Consider the following 17,929-nt stretch of genomic DNA (forward strand, 5'->3'; position numbering starts at 1 on the left):
CTGTTCAAAATAAGGTAGCATGTCTTAATAAGTAGTGATAAATGATATTCTATGTGAAAGAATTTATTTCAACACAATCGTCATATTGAAAAATGATGTTTGATCCGAGGAGCGCGTACCAGTCAATAATAATCCGAAATTGAATGTTTCTCTTTATGATCGAGTGAGGCTATCAATTAATCTACGTTAACGGCTAGTTAGGTGTTCATGATTCGGCCGGATAAAGCACGGGGCTGGGTACCTACCTACCTAATCACTTTAGTACGGTAAATCATCGGTCGAAATTGGTAAATCAACACCGGATGACAATAAACGTAACCAATTGTAATACCATAAATCATTTATAAATATATACACGAGAAGTAACCAGCAGAAGTGTTGATGATAGGTTGAAAAATATTTAATTGGTTAGAACGAAATAACTTGATGGATTACAAGGCGTGCATGTGTATTGTGTGATCGTAAACTATTTTTTAACTTATTTTTTTATGTCAGTATGCGTAAAATAATATAAAGTTTAATTTTTGGTGGTTCAATGCATGATTATACAAAAAAATTAAGAAAAGGGGGTTTGCTGTTATTTAAGAATTAAACAAAAGAATAAAGTATTTTAACACAATGTTTAAAAAAATCTAGTCTCAATTTTACTACCTATTATAAATGTATTTTTTAACGATTGACGTACATATATTAGTTTTTTAGAAATATAAATACTTTAAAAATAATGACATTAGTTTGAGTGTTTCTTTAAAATTGAAGACAAGTCAGGGTGTTTCCTAAATTTAAGATCAGTGTTAAAGCATTTAATTTAAAAATTTACAACTAAAATCATGGCAAAAAAAAGAAGTCATCGAGATTAATAAATGCATTTATGGTATTTTCTTAGCATTACCAAAAAGGACGTAGGGAGATTTTTTTAAGACCCAAAAGTTTTTCGAGAATGTATAATGTTCAGTAAGACATGAAGAGATATTTGTTTTTGGATTTTTTGTGAACGTTTAAGACCCCTAAAGTTCATTTTCAGGGTAAGAGAGAATTCTCTTTTCTCTGTTTTTAGATTTTCAGTAGCTTACAAAACTTTATTTGACAGAATATCGGGACATTTTCTGAGTCGTCGGGACATCACTGATATATCGAGACGAATATCTAACCTTGAACGTATATCGCATGATAATAACAGTTTCAATAAATTCAATAGAAGTGTGTAATATTATTTACTTTAATGGCAAATAACAATGGTACGTATATGAAAGCATTCATGACAGGAACAAATGGACCAGCGTCGGGTCCAATTATGACGATTAGTTCTCTTTCCACGGCTAATGTGAAGTTGTCACGATATAAGAAGCCTGGATAACCAGCCACTTATCTAAGATTTAGTCTTTTGCAAATCAAATAATGCTTGCGTTTATAGAATTGGACAAATATTTATATTGGAATTTGAACCGCGGTGATAAATAATAATTACATATACATACTATGAATAGTCAAAAGGTAGATTTATTTTATGAAGTAGGAACTTATTTTAATATTCTAATTTTTGAAATGACATATCAAATATAACTAACTAACTAACAAGTATGCCATTTCTCCGCAGAGGTAGGCAGAGAGAATATAACGTCACACCAATCCGTCTTTGTACATATTTACTTATTTTAATTTTCTATTTTTATCATTTTGACTTTCTTATTTTTGAACTGACATCATCAAACATAACTAACTTACGATGACGCCGCTTCCCCGCAGGGGTAAGCAGAGAGAATATAACATCACATCAGTCTATCTTTGCACACAATATTCACTTTTTCCACATTCATACATCTTCTAATACATACACGGCAATTATTTCGATTCCTGACTTGACCACTTTAAAGTATTTAGAATACTCGATCATGTCAAGTTTTACTCGGTCTTCTTCTCAAAATATAACCATCAAAAGTAATTGTACTAATAACTGAAATTTACATATCGCTCACTCGTCGCGTCAAATATATCATTAAATATATTTTTTTTATATTAAACGATGGAGGTGAGTTTCACTGGAAATAAAAATATTGCATTTTATTAATTTGGAAAGTGAAGAGAATATAATAAGGATGCAAACCTCTTATTAAAATCTTTCTCATAAAACCAAATTTCTTAAAAAATCTTTTCTAAAAATATAATTTTTTTTTCACTTGACCATTTTTTCGTTCAAACACACTCTGGCTTACACGATTAACAGTCGTACCAACATTACTCTGGCAAATCTTTAAACGAAATTCAGTGATAAAATAAAATGATTTTAAACACCACTTTATGTAACGAATGTAGACCAACCTACATGGTTTTCTGAACAGTCGAGTTAATAAAAGATAATAATGCCCCTGAATCAGACAATAATTAAACGAATCAAGATTACTGTTCGACCGGCTACTCGGAAAATATTGTGTAACTAGCTTTGCATTATCTGTTCTTTGAGTCTCTACGACTGTTCATAAAACACTCGGCCATATCTTTACGTATCTCACCTTTCGTTTTGACGTTATAATCAAACACGGGGAAATCGTTCGTTAGCGCTCTCTAAGCAAAGCTAAGACTGGTGGTTATGATTTTTAAGTTATTGCCTCCTTACTGGCAGTAAATACTCGTAGGCGTAAATCGTAATAATAGGCAAGCCGGGCGATAGAACAAAGATATTCCTACAGTAAAAAGCAGTCGTTAATCCGCACTTCTCTTCATGCTCGGAAGGCCGTTCGATTTGCCTTTTGAGAGATAGCGACGGGTTTTATCGAAGGCTTCGGGGAAAGTACACTGAGCCATACTTAGCCAATAGCCAACCACCGTTTTCCTCCTTACACCTTTCGTGATATCATCATTAATGAGGTTTTCGATGTTATTTTGAGATCTAATTTATTGTTAGATGCTTAACCTGTCTGGGTGTGAGTTTCTCCGGACAAAACTGTATCTGAGGAGTGAATTTGTTTTTGTGTTTTTTTTTTACTTTTAAATTTTTATATTATAGTCGATGCTATAAGCAACATGTTTTCTTGAATAAACAAAGATATTTACCCCAGTAAACATGATTTATATCAAAATTATCGAAATACCGATAAATCATGTTTTTAACATGTTTTGATATAAATCGTGTCATAAATCATATTTTGTATCGGCCGTACATGTACGTCCAAACTCCTTTGAGAAAAGTTTGGTATGGCCGTACATGTACGGCCATACTCCCGGACAGGTTAATTCACAACGAATACATGGAATATTTGTAATAATTATTTTCAAGAGTATAATAAAACGTAATGTTTTATCTGCCTCCGTAGTGTAATGGTCAGCTTGCTCAGTTACCGTTCTGGAGGTCCCGGGTTCGATTCGCAGGAGGGGATCAAATAAACATAAGTGATTTTTTCACTCTAATATTTATTCAATATTACCCTAGACTGGTACCTGAAGCGGAGAGGGCTAATCACCCTTCCTTCATGTTTTAACGATCAAGATAACACTGCGTTTATATGTTCCAGTGCCCTGTGCACCATTGGGGTGCGGATAAGGGTTTGAAGAATAAATGTTTAAAAAAAATAGATGTGTGATATTCCAAAAACTATATGTTTGAAATATAATCGTTCCTGGTCTAAAGGCAAGGCCTTTTATACAACTTCTTCTTCTTCTTAACACTCTCTTTATCATTCATCGTTCACTTTGTGTAATAACGCTTAAAAACATTCCATCAACTGGTCAACTGTAGGCAGTCTACAGTTGACCTGAAGATGGAATCATTATTCCGAAACCGGTAGTTGTAAAGTAGTGTTTTGAAGTGGTATTAGACAAAATGAACGATGAATGATAAGGAGAGTGTTATATTGCCATACCATAAAGTTAACAATGTTTTAAATATACAAATATTTCTTATTTTTCTTCTACTAACCCATATCCGCACCCAATTGTATGGCCCCTGCATCATTTTATCTTGAAACGGAGGGTAGTATTTTAAATATTTTTAACTATAATTTTAAATATTAATATAAAGACGACGCTAATATCATTAATGACGTTTTCTACGTGCAACGTTTTATTCTACGTTCTGGATATAGATTATTATGCCACTCAAACGTTAAGAAAGCTATTTCGGGCCAAGAAAGTAATAAAATAATTTTTAATAATGTATAATATTAGTAATAATATAAAGTTTATTAATATATAATTAATTTTTACATTAATAGAAAATGTCGAGTATAATTATGTTTATCGCAGCTTTTTTTTTGAAGACTTATCTTTATCATTATCACATGAGAAAGACGAGCAATGCACATGTATCTCTGTATGCATTTTCAAAATAACCATGAACATCTACGTATTGTCTTACCCATGCATTATTTTGTCCCTATAGATTTGTTATGAGACACTTCCAACTGAATATCCTTTTGATATCACGACATTATAAAATAAGACCCAATATCTAAGTTAGCTACAAAGTTGCTTAAGTGTGAGGAGAAACGCAACGTATTGAGTTGTTACTAACTGCAGTATGTTACAATGAAATTGATATACTCATACATGCATATAAAATACACAATTTTTTGTTTTATTTATTGTAACTGCAGACAGTTGGTAGAATTCCATATTGAAGTATGATAATATTGAGTGTTTGATTATGTCCTAAGAAGACGAAACGCGTCACGTATTAAGATATACATATATAAATGTAGAATTCAATCCAACACAAACCTTGTTTTATTTTGGACATATTACCCAACAATAAAAAGTTTTATTATTTTTCTAGTATTCTTTTATTTAAAAATTGAAAACAAAGTAAGATAAGTATAACAAAAGCAATAATTGAAAAATATTACTATTGGTATATGGATATCTTTGCTGCATTTTTTTGCTTGTCGCCGTAATGTCTGTACAAAGAATACATTCATACTTTCAGTTATAACTATACTATACTAGCTATACTAAAGGGTACGTAAAATTGTTGTTAATGGTTTTAAATTTGATAAAATTAAGAAATTTAAAATTTTTATAGAAGGGTTTGGCACTGAGTTTTTGTTTTCCATGCAAATAAAAAAAAATTTGGGGTGAAAATTTACCCTTTTTTGTCAATAATATTGATGTTACTTATTAGAGACCGTAAGCTTCTTTTTAGGTTTTTTCCGAATGTATTGTATTATATTTTCCCAATATTTATTTATATTTGGATGAAATTATATATATATTTTTTCTAAATAAGACTTTATTCAAGGTAAGTCTATCATTCGTTCATATTCAATTTTAATTCAGTATCATGTTGTATTTTATTAGTTGTTAGTAAAAGAAATACTTTATTACGATAATACTTTAATCGTATACCATTTGTATTAATTATCGATACCATTTTTGCTGTTTTTTGTAGTCGTATTTTTATCTTATTTAAATAAAAAAAACTTTGATGATAGATAAAAAGGAAAATGTTTAAATTTTCTGGAAATATAGTCATTACATTAAAAATATATTACAAGTTCAAACAATAAATCTATGCAGTACCTACCTACTCTTATAAAAATCTAATCTAAAAGGCTAGAGAATCGACGCCGCGGTAGCCATTTTATCCAATCTGGAAAAATAAATAGTTATTTATATGAGTTTGATACGAAATATTTATTTTAAGGAGTGGGCTGTAAAAATGTGTGTCTGATTTGGAGAAATTGCGTTTTTTATTAAGTGAAAATACAAACTTTTTTCTCGATGACCATAAATTTGGTTGTTTTTTCGCAAGTCCAGGTTTGGTGAACGCGTCACATTTCTACTATTATTCTTGGTAGTGGCTACACAGGTGGGGTCAATATCGTGACCCTCCCCCCCGCCCCGCCACCCTCCCCTTCCCCCGCCCAGCCCATCGCCAGCTTCATCTTCCACTGCTCGGGAGATATCAGACCGCTCTATTTGTTATATAAACGAACCTCCTCTCGACTTCTGTTACCCTGGTATAGGAACACAGATGGTACATGCAAAGGTATCTGATAGGGTACACCATATTGTTTAATTAAATAAAATATATCAATGTTTTAATATTTATGTATGTTTATTTTTATCTCCAACAATTTTAATTTTTTTAATTTTAATTAATTAATTAATTTAATAAAGCAACAAGGGTTTTTTTATAACTACAATTTCTTTCATTTTCTGGACATTTCTACTTTACAATCTTAAAATTAATTACGATGTTCTCTCCACTAAAGAGACTAAGCTCTTGTGCTTGGAGAGGGACTAACATTCATTATTTATTTTTTATGTTTGTGGGTAACATAATTTATTTTTTATTGTTTTTTTTAATCATGTTATTTTTTTAGCATTTTAAAATCTGTAGGAAGGTTATTGAAGTATTTGGTTCCCAAATATTTTAAGTTCTGTCGGAATTGTTTGGTATTGCATTTTGGTATTGTAAAGTCATGTTGTTATTTCGAAGATGAACTTTTTTAAGATTCATTACATTCGATAAATTAATCAAAAAATCTATCTGAGTAACAAATTAAACATCACGTCTCTATCTGCAGGAGTAGGCAGAGAGTACAAACGCCTTTGCAAACGTTCCTCGAATCTTCCACATTTATACATCTCCTCATGTTACACATAACCGCCGATTATTAACTCCTGATCTAGCCGCTTTCAAGTATTTGATCTACTTAATCATGCCAAGATTTCTTAATTTTTTTGCTCCTATTTACAACTACATCGTCTCGTGAATGTACATTCACTCTGTTCACTTTTATTTTAATAATTAAATTTATTGAAGTATAAATAATTTAAAAAAAATAAAAAATAAATAAACGTAAAATATCTGTGAACAGTACATGGAAATGTCCTTCATATTTTAACGCATAGGCAAGCGCGAAGTATGCAAAGAATTATTTTTGTAATAAAAATTATAATTTAACAAACTCACTTTAAATTATTTTACAGTGTCAAATGTGGATTTTCATTTAATATGAAGATTTAATAAAATTGAAAAAAAAAGGATTTTAAAAGTTTCATTTTTGTAATAAAAATTATAATTTGACAAACTCACTTTTAATTATATTGTATTACAGTGTTTAATGTAGATTTTCATTTAATTTGTAGATTTAATAAAATTTAAAAAAAAGATTCTCAACATATGAAGATATATTTTTTTGCGATCATCAAGGCTTTATTTGTTTATTTCACGTTATAAACTCATAAAAATAGATCTAATATTAATAATATTTTAAATGTCCGAAAAAAAATATTATTATGGTCGCCCTAGGTTGCTACCACGAAACCGCTTCTTCGGTGGAGGGGTAGCAAGCGGGGATAGGAAGCAGTAGGTACCTACAGACAATAAGTAGGTATAAAATATTTGTATCTATACATATTTGTAACAATAACTAGATATAAGGTACAGTACTACCAGTTTGATCGTGGTCATGAGTTTAGATCTTTTGATATAATAAACACATTTTAAAGGATAAGTTTTGTTTTTTAATTTACAATATAAAAACTATTAAGGACTGCCATTTTTCACTCTTTTTGTTCTTTTTGTGTAGATATATTGCTTCTCTTTATCTTGTCCGCTTCCGTAGTGTAATGGTCAGCACGCTTGGCTACACAAAATAAATAAATACAAGTGATTTTTTCTCCCCAATGTTTATAAAATATTACCCTGGACTGGTACCTGAAGTGGAGGGCTGATTACCTTTCCGTAATGTGTTAATGATCACGATAACGCTAAGTTTATAAATAATGCAGTGCCCTATGCACCATCGGGTGCGGATAAGGGTATTTTTTTAAACCCTTATGTTGTAGGACATTTTGAATGTCTTTTGTGCCAATTTTAATTTCTCTCTTTTTCAAATTCAATTTTCTTTCAGAAACTTCAAAAAAATATTTTAGCAGTCCATACGTAGCTTCTGAAAGTATTTATAAATTTGATGCATAATATTATCAAATGATGTGGTATTAACTTTGTGGAAGAATGTTTAGAGATTTTTTAAATATTATTTTAAATCCTTATCGTTCAATAACTCTTTTCTTTTCAAAAGTATATAATTATTTCGAAGAAAAACATTTTTATTTATTCAAAAGCGGTGTTTATTTCAACAAAAAAATTAATTACGTAAAATGTTACTTGGATTTAGAGAAAATTAAGTTGCAACTTATCGAATACTGAGCCTTAATGTTTCAAATCTCATTTAATAATAATATAATATCGTTGTTACTTTTTATGCCTGCTTTATTACAGGTCGCAGAAGCTTGCAATCTGGGAACATTCCATCCTAGACTAGTGCTGTCTGCGCGTGGCATGCCGGTAGGAGCTAAATATTAATGATGCCCCTTTTCCGCGCAGAATTCTTGCTTTCGCGAGATACCTACAGATAAATCATAATTCCTCAAACCAGAAATATTATTTCATCTCATATTATTTATTGGAAGCGGTAATTTAATACATTCTTTGTAACAGTAAATAATTATTGCGGACATTTATGCGAGTATTAAACGGAAATAAATCAATATCTTTTTGTGTAGCGTCGTTGGTTCCGCAACATCTGTCAACGTTGATAAACCTGACGTTCTGATAACATAAGCCTCAATATTTATTATCACTTACCGATAATAAATTAATACACTATTTTCTTTACAGCATTTTGAGTGTGTCGAAATACTTGTTCACATATCTGAGTTTTCTTCACTAAGCAGTTACTTTATACATTTTTATGACATCTTAACACAGATGAAGAAAAATATTTAAGTCTGGGTATTATGACAGAGCTTATGACCTGCCATAGGCTGGTTAAGTGATTATTAAAACACGAGAAACATTACCAATCTATCTATGATAATCTTCATAATCTATATTGAGATGTTAAAATGTAAGTGGAGAAACCCAGATTTGTGAACAAAGGTTCGGACGCATCCAAAAATATTGCAAAATTACATACATTTCATGAATTGTAGTAACCGAAAAAAGAAAAAAAAATGGGAATGGTTTGTTTAAACGATTTGTAAACTTGGAACGAACGAGTAATGAAATAACTAAAGTTTGTTAAATACCCGAAAGTAGTCAGGTCAAGAACCGGTGTAATCGGCGAGTATGTATGAGGTGATGCATGAATGTAGAAAAGGTGAAGATTGCAAAAACAGAGTGTTGTGACTTATTATTCTCTCTGCCTATCCCTGCGGAAGGCGGCGCAAGCGTGCGCGGTAAGTTAGTATGCTGCAATTATTATCACCTATCTGGGCACAATAAAAGTAGTGTTTAATAAGCCACAGCTAAATTTGAGAGTCATTCAGAAATCAGGGAATGCTCTGAGAAAGTTTAAAAATAATTATTTAATTAAAAAAAAAACAAATATTTCAACAAAGATGAAGAAGGATTTTGAAATCTGGGTATTTGCAGGGCTTTTGACCTATCAGCCTAATAGGCTAATTTTTTTAATGGAAATATAACCCCTAAGTAGAGAAAACCTTAATTTGTGAACAAGTATTTAAACTCATTCTAAATGTTTTGAATTTTGAATTTTTTAAGTTAAATTCGTTTTTGTGAGGTTTTCTGTAAATAAATACATATATTAATCTAAACGTCGAGGTAACGTCGTTTTTAAAGTTTAAAAATACAAAATACAAAATGTATTCAAAATAAATATTAAGCCACTCATGACTTTACTGTGCAACAGATCTTTTAAGATTAAACCTGACTGTTTTTTCTCCATTTAAAAATATTTAGTATATTTCAAAAAATAATTAAAAAATACCTTTTCTTCAAAATGCAAAAACAACACTTTCTGCCCTGTATCGGGTAAATATTAAGTTAAAAATATGCTGCTTTTGTTGGGATATAGTACATTTTCTGGGCATTCCAAAAACATGCACACCTGAAAATTTACGATTTTTTATATATGACGTTGTTGAAAGGAGTGAGCGATATGTTAGACATTTAGATACAAACTGTGACCAACCCTCGTAAATAAATGTAGTAAGATCAAACAATGTCGGTAATAAAAAAAAACATTTTTCAAGATTTCTTCATAAGAAACTGATGCAAGTGGAGAAAACATAATATCAGAGAATATTTTGAAGTTAATTTCAACGAAACTATAACGTACGTCTAGAATTTATTTTTTATAGAAATACGTATAAAGCAATTTTCTTGTAGATGTTTGTATATTATTTCTTTTTCAAGAACGTTAAATACGTGACGGGATTTTGACATTTGATGTCAAGTCGTTCAAATGGCGGTGTTACATTAACCATTAAACTCAAAGCAAATATTAATGGTTCATAAACGAGGGCGTTTTAATCCAGAATTAATTAAATCCCCGACTTAGCCACGCTTATTGTATAAGTGGTTTAAACACAGATCAAACACTAGGGCTAATCTCCCACTGTGAATGTCGGCCCATCTGCAGGGAGAGGTCTGTGCTCACCGTGCCTATAAGGTCAAGATCAATTTGATATGAGTGACTACCAATTATTAACGTGTATTAGAGGATCACGACCAAAGAGAGGCGTAATGTGGTTCATGGAATTACTCAGCCTACATTATGTCCATAGAGGGACTAATAATGGGGTGACTGCTCGTTCCGGTAAGAGCGAGACGATGCACTTCAACCCTGAAGACTCTTCACCCATATAAATATGTTCCAATAATAAATAAAAAAAATCATACAAATAACAACAAATAAACATTTCTTAAAGTCTCAATTGAATAAGAATATTTTTTGTTTATACTTTGTAGCACATTTTATAAAACTTTTTTTTTAATTGGATATATTTGTGTTTTTTATTATTTACAAAAATACTTCAATTTCACACTATTTCTGTGAGTCTAAGCGGTTCATTATTAGAAATAGGTATCACATTGTGGTAGAGTGTGTTCGAACCAAGAAACTCTGACTCAAGAGTCCGCGACACTAACCTCGGGACCACAACCCAACACGTAAAACTTCATAAAACAAAAGTAAAATTTTGTTTTTAACCACTTTTATTTTTGGTACTTTTCTCCAAACGGTTTTGCCTTAACCGGTACATATTCATCCCTAAAGATGACAAGTTGCTTGTCGAAACTGGTTGGAGAATATTACCAAAAATAAAAGTGGTTAAAAACTGGTTTTAGTTTTATTTTACGAAATAAACAGATATTATGTCGATCCTCTCCTCGTGCAGACTACTCTTGAGCAGTTTTAATAATTATATTCCCTTAAAAAACACATGCCAAAGTATCTTTAGTAAACGCAGCCTCATTTATTATGTATATTTCAAATATTTAAAGAGAATCAACAAACAAAAATGAAGATACAACATACCTAGTATCTTCATCTAAGTATTTATTTTTCTCATTGCGGTTTTGTTATAAATGGCGAAAGCGTGAATAATTTTAATTATTTTTTTAACTATAAAAACCCCAAATAATATAATCTATATTAAAATCTTAAAGAATGGTATGTGTGCCTTTAATATATCTCATTTTTATGCTGACAAAATACAAATTAGTTTTTATAACCCATAATTTTATAGCCTTAGAAAATATTTTTATATATATTTTAGATATTTGCATGGATTTAAACAAATATGTTACATATTTGTTTGTCCCGGTTTGGACAATAAACTGCATGGTGAACCTCAATATCAAATACTTTATAGGAACAATATAAAGCTTCTTAAGACTATTACGATATATTGCGAATAATTAACAGAAGTAAGCGGTAATACTCAAGTAATAAAAAATGAATGAACGGAACATGAAATTCTTTCTGGATCATAATATTTAGCAATTAAAATAAACGATATTCATTCTCAAACTATTATTATTAATTAAAATAATAATTACGTAGTCTTTATTGTATTTTTTTTTTCAAAACAAATATCGTTTCAAGGGTTTAATTATTTTTATTTACTTTATCTTATTCTATATTACAGTGTTCCGCAAACTTTTTATATTCAAGGTACATCTACCAAATTAAGGAATTTCAGAGGTGCATATTTAACATATTATGGAAACGTATTTAACATAGCCTACTTAACTGAGCACAGGCAATAAAAATTTTGAACAATTGTGTTATTTTCACAAAACTAGAATTTTTCCGCGGCACACCACGGTACACCAGTGTGCCGCGGCACACACTTTACGGAACAATGCTATATTATACTTATACGAACTTAATTATAATTTAATATGAATGTTAGATTGAAATGCTGATCTAAATAGTATTAATAAAATACACTCCCCGGGAAAAAAATCAATAATGTTTAAAGGCTTTGAATTTTTAATTCAATTCCATGTTTAATTCAATTAAAAATATGGATTTATGTATTTTACATGAAAATTATTAAATATTACTATTACTGCCCTTTTTTACAATACATAAAGTGCCTGTTTTATTCAATTATGTCCTAGTTCAAACCGGCGTATTTTATATTATTCCTGGAAATATATTTTATAAAGCTTTTTCATTATTATAAACTAACATAGTTTTTACAGCAACCAGTATAATTCCCACCATAAGAGTGACTTGACAAAATTATATCTTCATGGTTTTTCAATTAAATTCTACTACCACTGGCCCTCATCTAAACCAAATGGTACATAAGACACAGCGCTTTATCGGTGATGTGTTAATTTTATCGTAAATTATACAAAGGTAAGGTAAGTGTCAAATAAGCATTTTCGTAAAAAAATTGCAAAACTTTATTTGATCAACCTAGGATTAAAATTTATGATTAAGCAAAATATTACAGTATGTCAATTCTACATACCTGCAAAATACTTGAGTATGTCAATTCAATCCAAGAGATAGCTTTCCAATAAAATTAATATCATACATTTTAAATATTTAAACAAATCATTCAAATCCATATTATCTCGAAAGCTGTATTTTTTTCTGATAAGTCTTATTGATATATTACATTGAAAATAAATTCGAAGCACTATTATGGAAGTTCATTTATCTAAAGTAACCGTTCGTTAAATAAAAAAATATTTCACCTATATATTTTTATTTAAAGGTAAGTTATACATGCAATATGCTTGCTGAAATCCAATGAAAATATTCAAATAAAACACTTGTGTAAGACCACTTTTGAATTTATATTATAGTCTAAATAAAGTTTATAATCTAAAAACGTCTAGTCTCGATAGCTACAGATATTCTCATCAACATGCAAAAATGGAAACAGTTTGTTTTTTCATCTATTGATAGAATATCTGAGTTTTCCAAATTAGCCGTGTTTACATTAATAAACTCAAAAGCGGTAATATACCAGTGTTTTATTTTTAAATAATAAAAAAATCATCATGTTATTCCAAAAAAGGTTAATGTCAAATCATTAAATATTATAAATCCATTTCTTCCACTAGACCTTTTGATGATAAAGTTGGTACAACTCTCTCGGAACATTTTGCCTTATTCCAAGATCATTGATCAAATCTCGAATACCCGAGTCTGCCAATGTGTTCTCCAACATCATGTCCGGTTGCGGTCCAGCAGCGAGGGTACAAAAAGAATCTGGATGTTACATTCGAGATTAATCTGATGCTGATCGGACGAATGCTTTGTCACTCCGCGCTAATCAACTGACAGGCTAACGAGACCTCATGCTCGTACACCTTCAGAGGTTCCGTGACAACTGTGCACATTGCGAATGCGCACAGGACAAATGCGCTCAAGGCAAATGCTCATATGACAGCTTCTCAAAGGGCAGGTGCGCAAATGGTAAAATTAAGATGTTAATTTAAAAAAATGTTTAGATAAGAAAAAAACGGTGCTGGATTTAAAAAAATATATACCACGACTGTTTTGAAGAGTTTTTTTTTAAAGAATATAATTTTTATTCATCATCTTGATACACGAGGACATAATAAATAACATGTGGAGCCGATAAACTCAACAATGTTTGGAGTAAGGTCCCTGCAATATATTGCCTGTATTTGACATACCTGTATAAAATAGATCCCAGTCAGAGAGAGATCCAAAATTAATGAACTGAAAAAATCCTCTATAGAAAGATATTTGTGTTAGTGATTAGTAATATTTTCTCATTCGTTTCCTTTAAACATACTTCTTACCTTATGTTTTTTATATATGCCTATTTACTAAACCCGTTTATTGTTTTATATTTTACATTTTGCCCTGTGTTAGTTTGAGGTTTTTTTGCGCAATAATCAATGCGTGCAGTTAGGACAACCCTATTTTCCCACGTATTTCGATAATTTTTTTTGTGCGCATTTACCGTGTGCGCATTTTTTCAGATGTCCGGTTACAGTACCCTACCTTCAGCTTGTGCGTGCTGCATACAATAAGTGAACCAAATATCGCTGTAGTGCACATAATGAAAAATAAGCATCTACTTTATAATTCATACAATACGAATACATTTATTATTATTATTATACTCAACCTGTTTCTTTGTAGATTAGATTTTAGAAATGAAAATGAGTGTAGTAAAAAACGGGGAAATTATGGTCACTGGAGAATACCGGTCAGTTTTCACCGCTTAAAGCTTTATTAAATTTTATTACACTTGCTGTTTTTTTTTACAGTGGGCTTTTTTTTCTATTTCTATTTCGTCTAGAAGTCATCGTCAAATATTCGAATGGTGTATGGAATTGATAATGAACGTAATTTTTTTTTAAACATTTGAGTAATATTTTCATTTCAAATTTACTACCTATAAGTACCTAAATTGATTATACAGCCTGCATAATTTTTTATTCCGACTTTGAATATTGTATAATAATGATGTAGCTTTAGCTTTGATATTGTATAAACGTATTGTGGCTTTGAATTTGATATTGTATAATCGTATTGTGGTTTGGACTATGATAATGTATACTCGTATTGTGGCTTAGATATTGTGTTATATAATCGTATTGTAGTTTTAATATTGTATAATTGTACTGAGGCTTTGGCTTTTATATTCGTATTGTAGCTTCGACTTTGATATTGGATACTCGTTTTGTGGCTTTGATATTGTTTTATATAACCGTATTGTGGGTTTGGTTTTGATATTGCATAATCGTATTGTAGTTTTGACTTTGGTACTATATAGTGGCTGTACTGGCAAAAAAACGTTAACTCGAAAATATGCGATTTTGACTTAATGATGCATATTATACATAAAGTTTTCTACGTTCTATAAACTGGCAAAATATACTAAGTAGCTTGGGAGGTCATATTTATGTGGTATTAAAAGTAAATTTAACTTTAAGTTTAATAGCGGGTATTTTATTCAAGCTAAAAGCTTTGAATAATAGGGATTATTCAAACAAGGATTTTAGAGTTAACGATTTTAACACTGAAATTCCTTTTGAATAATCATTGTTATTTAGTTAACATATTTGTATCGTGGGTTTTATGTTATAAGCTTTTCATATGTTACTATTTCGGTTATTAATTGTGATGTTTAATATTTTTACTTTTAATTTACTAACCAGTTTCATTTTTCTATTGTACATAATGTAGGTATTTGGAAACATGTCTTATACTCAACATCGTGTAGTACAATCGTTGCTCATCATGACTTATTGACATCTAAAGACATCAAAAAATTATCATAAAATTTCTATCACGGCTCACAATAACAAATAACATAAAGTTATATTTCAGAGATAATCTTCAGCAAAAGTTAAACACTCATGAATTTTTCTAAATCGTTTCACGGGGCATCTTCTACATCAGGGTTCAACAAAAAAATCACTAAGGATGACTTAAACATTATTACTGATTTTTTGTTTTAAAATGACATTTCTTGTTTCGGGAGAGCAGTCGTCCCAACGGTAAAAATTAAAATATTTAGTCATATTTTTGGCTTAACTTTAGTGACAAAGTACTAAGTGACTTAATTTTAATGACAAAGAAACAAAAAAGGTGAAGACAGCTTTTTCGGCTTTAAAGTAGAAGAATGATTTGAAAAAGAAAGAAATAACCAAACCCCCTTTAACGGATTATTATTAGACTGATTAAAAAAGGAATTAAAAAAATAATAAACTCTCACAGCCTGTTCAATAAAACATTTCGCTTTTCACAAGCTTCGACAGTGTCGGTACCTTAATTTTACAAATAAAATATAATATTTTTTTCTCTAAAAACAGCTTGGGATATACCATCATACTCACCACTCGGCTCATACATCACAATTATTTGCGAAAATGGAGATTGCAAAGTTAAAATGCTTATCTAAAACAAGGGCGTAAAACCTTAGTTTGACATAAAAAATAAAAAGTTTAACATGAGAAAAAAGTTTGACCTAAAAAATAAAAAGTATGACACAAAAATCAAAAAAAAATGTTTAACAAAAGTAATGAAAAATTAGACGCAAAAAAATTGTCAAAAGGAATAACAAAGTTTTAAAAAATGTCATTAGAAAAATAGTATGAGAAAACAAATAAAAAGTTTGGCCTAAGAAAAAAGGTTGATAAAAGAAATAAAGAGTTCGACTTCAGAAAAAACTTGCCCCCTTTTGTCTATATTTCCACTAATGAGAAATAAAAAAAATAAAAAAATAAATAAAAATAAGAAACAGCTCCTACCCCCTCTTCAACTTTCAATGTCCCAAGGACCCAACTCTAAAATTTAGAATTAGCTTTACATACGGTGTTTGAAAATGATGCGGAATGATGCGGTATTTACTAAGTAAAATAAAAAATAAAAAAGTTGACAAATGAAAAAAAAAAAGTGATATAAAAAAATATATACGAAAATTGACTGCAGAAGTAAAACTTGATAAAAATTTTTTTACAAGTGAATGTACAAATATTGTAAAATTACATTTTTGAGAACCCTAGTAATAAAAATATACATAACCATCATCGGACTGCCGTTTGGATTGTTGTCAAGCGGCTCACTGTCAGAAATGGATATTTCTTTTATTCGAATAGTTTAGCTAAGCTGGATCGATAAGTCACGACTATCTACTACTATATTCTATACCATCCCGAACAAAACTGGAGCAATGGATGCCTCTATCTGATGAAGTCGGACGTTTAACGGTCGCTATTTAATTTTTTTAAAACTGACACGGTCATCACAAAAGAGAAAATATTTATTATCTACTATACATAGTATTGAATTTCTAAAATTGTAACATGTTAATATGAAAGTTGATTTCCTTATTCACAAATTGTAATGTAACAATATTTAAAAATTTTAAATTTAAATAAATATTTTTCGTAGGAGAATATATTTTAACATGTTTTAATGTTACATTTGAAGGTATTGGTTAGAATTTTAAAAAAGGAAAATAAACAAAAAGAATTTTAAAAAATTAAAAAGAGTTTAATAAAGTAACGTAAAATTCATTTCAAGAGATCGTAACCATCATTTTTTATAAAATGAATTTTGAAGTACCTACATGTATTCAACTTAGCTACTGTCAGTACCCAACTTACCAAAATTTTTTAATGGATTAGGTTTTCTAAATATTTACTTCACAATTGAATATTGTAACTAAGAATAAAGGTATGCCCTAGGTGACGTAGCCAATTACAGAAGGACTTATGTACAACCTGAGGACGAGGAGAGCTGACCCCACCACACACTTTGTAGATACAAAGACGATAAGTTGGGATGGAGCCAGGAAAAAGAAGAAGATTGAAGACTCTCATTTTCTTTTTGCGTAGATGTTCAAACATGGGAAGAATGGTTAAGGTTACACAAGTGTATACAGTGATCACTTAAGCCTGTAGATGACTTCCATACTCCCTCCAGTTTCCATAAATTGTTTCGTATCTGTGAGACATTTAAAATAAATGTTGATATTATGACTCTCTTTTTCTTTGTGCTTGTATCTTCAAACAAGGGCAGAATGGTCAAGGTTACACAAGTTTATAAAATGATCATTTGCACCTGTACATGACATGCCGTAAATGCTCAAGACTTTCTTACTCCTTTCAGTTTCCTTAAATTGATCTGCATGTTTGAGATATCCATAATATATCTTGTTAACAATCAAG

The sequence above is a fragment of the Brachycentrus maculatus genome, unplaced genomic scaffold (assembly GCF_059751285.1).
Source record: "Brachycentrus maculatus isolate JH-2025_06_01 unplaced genomic scaffold, ASM5975128v1 h1tg000042l, whole genome shotgun sequence".
NCBI lineage: Eukaryota > Metazoa > Arthropoda > Insecta > Trichoptera > Brachycentridae > Brachycentrus > Brachycentrus maculatus.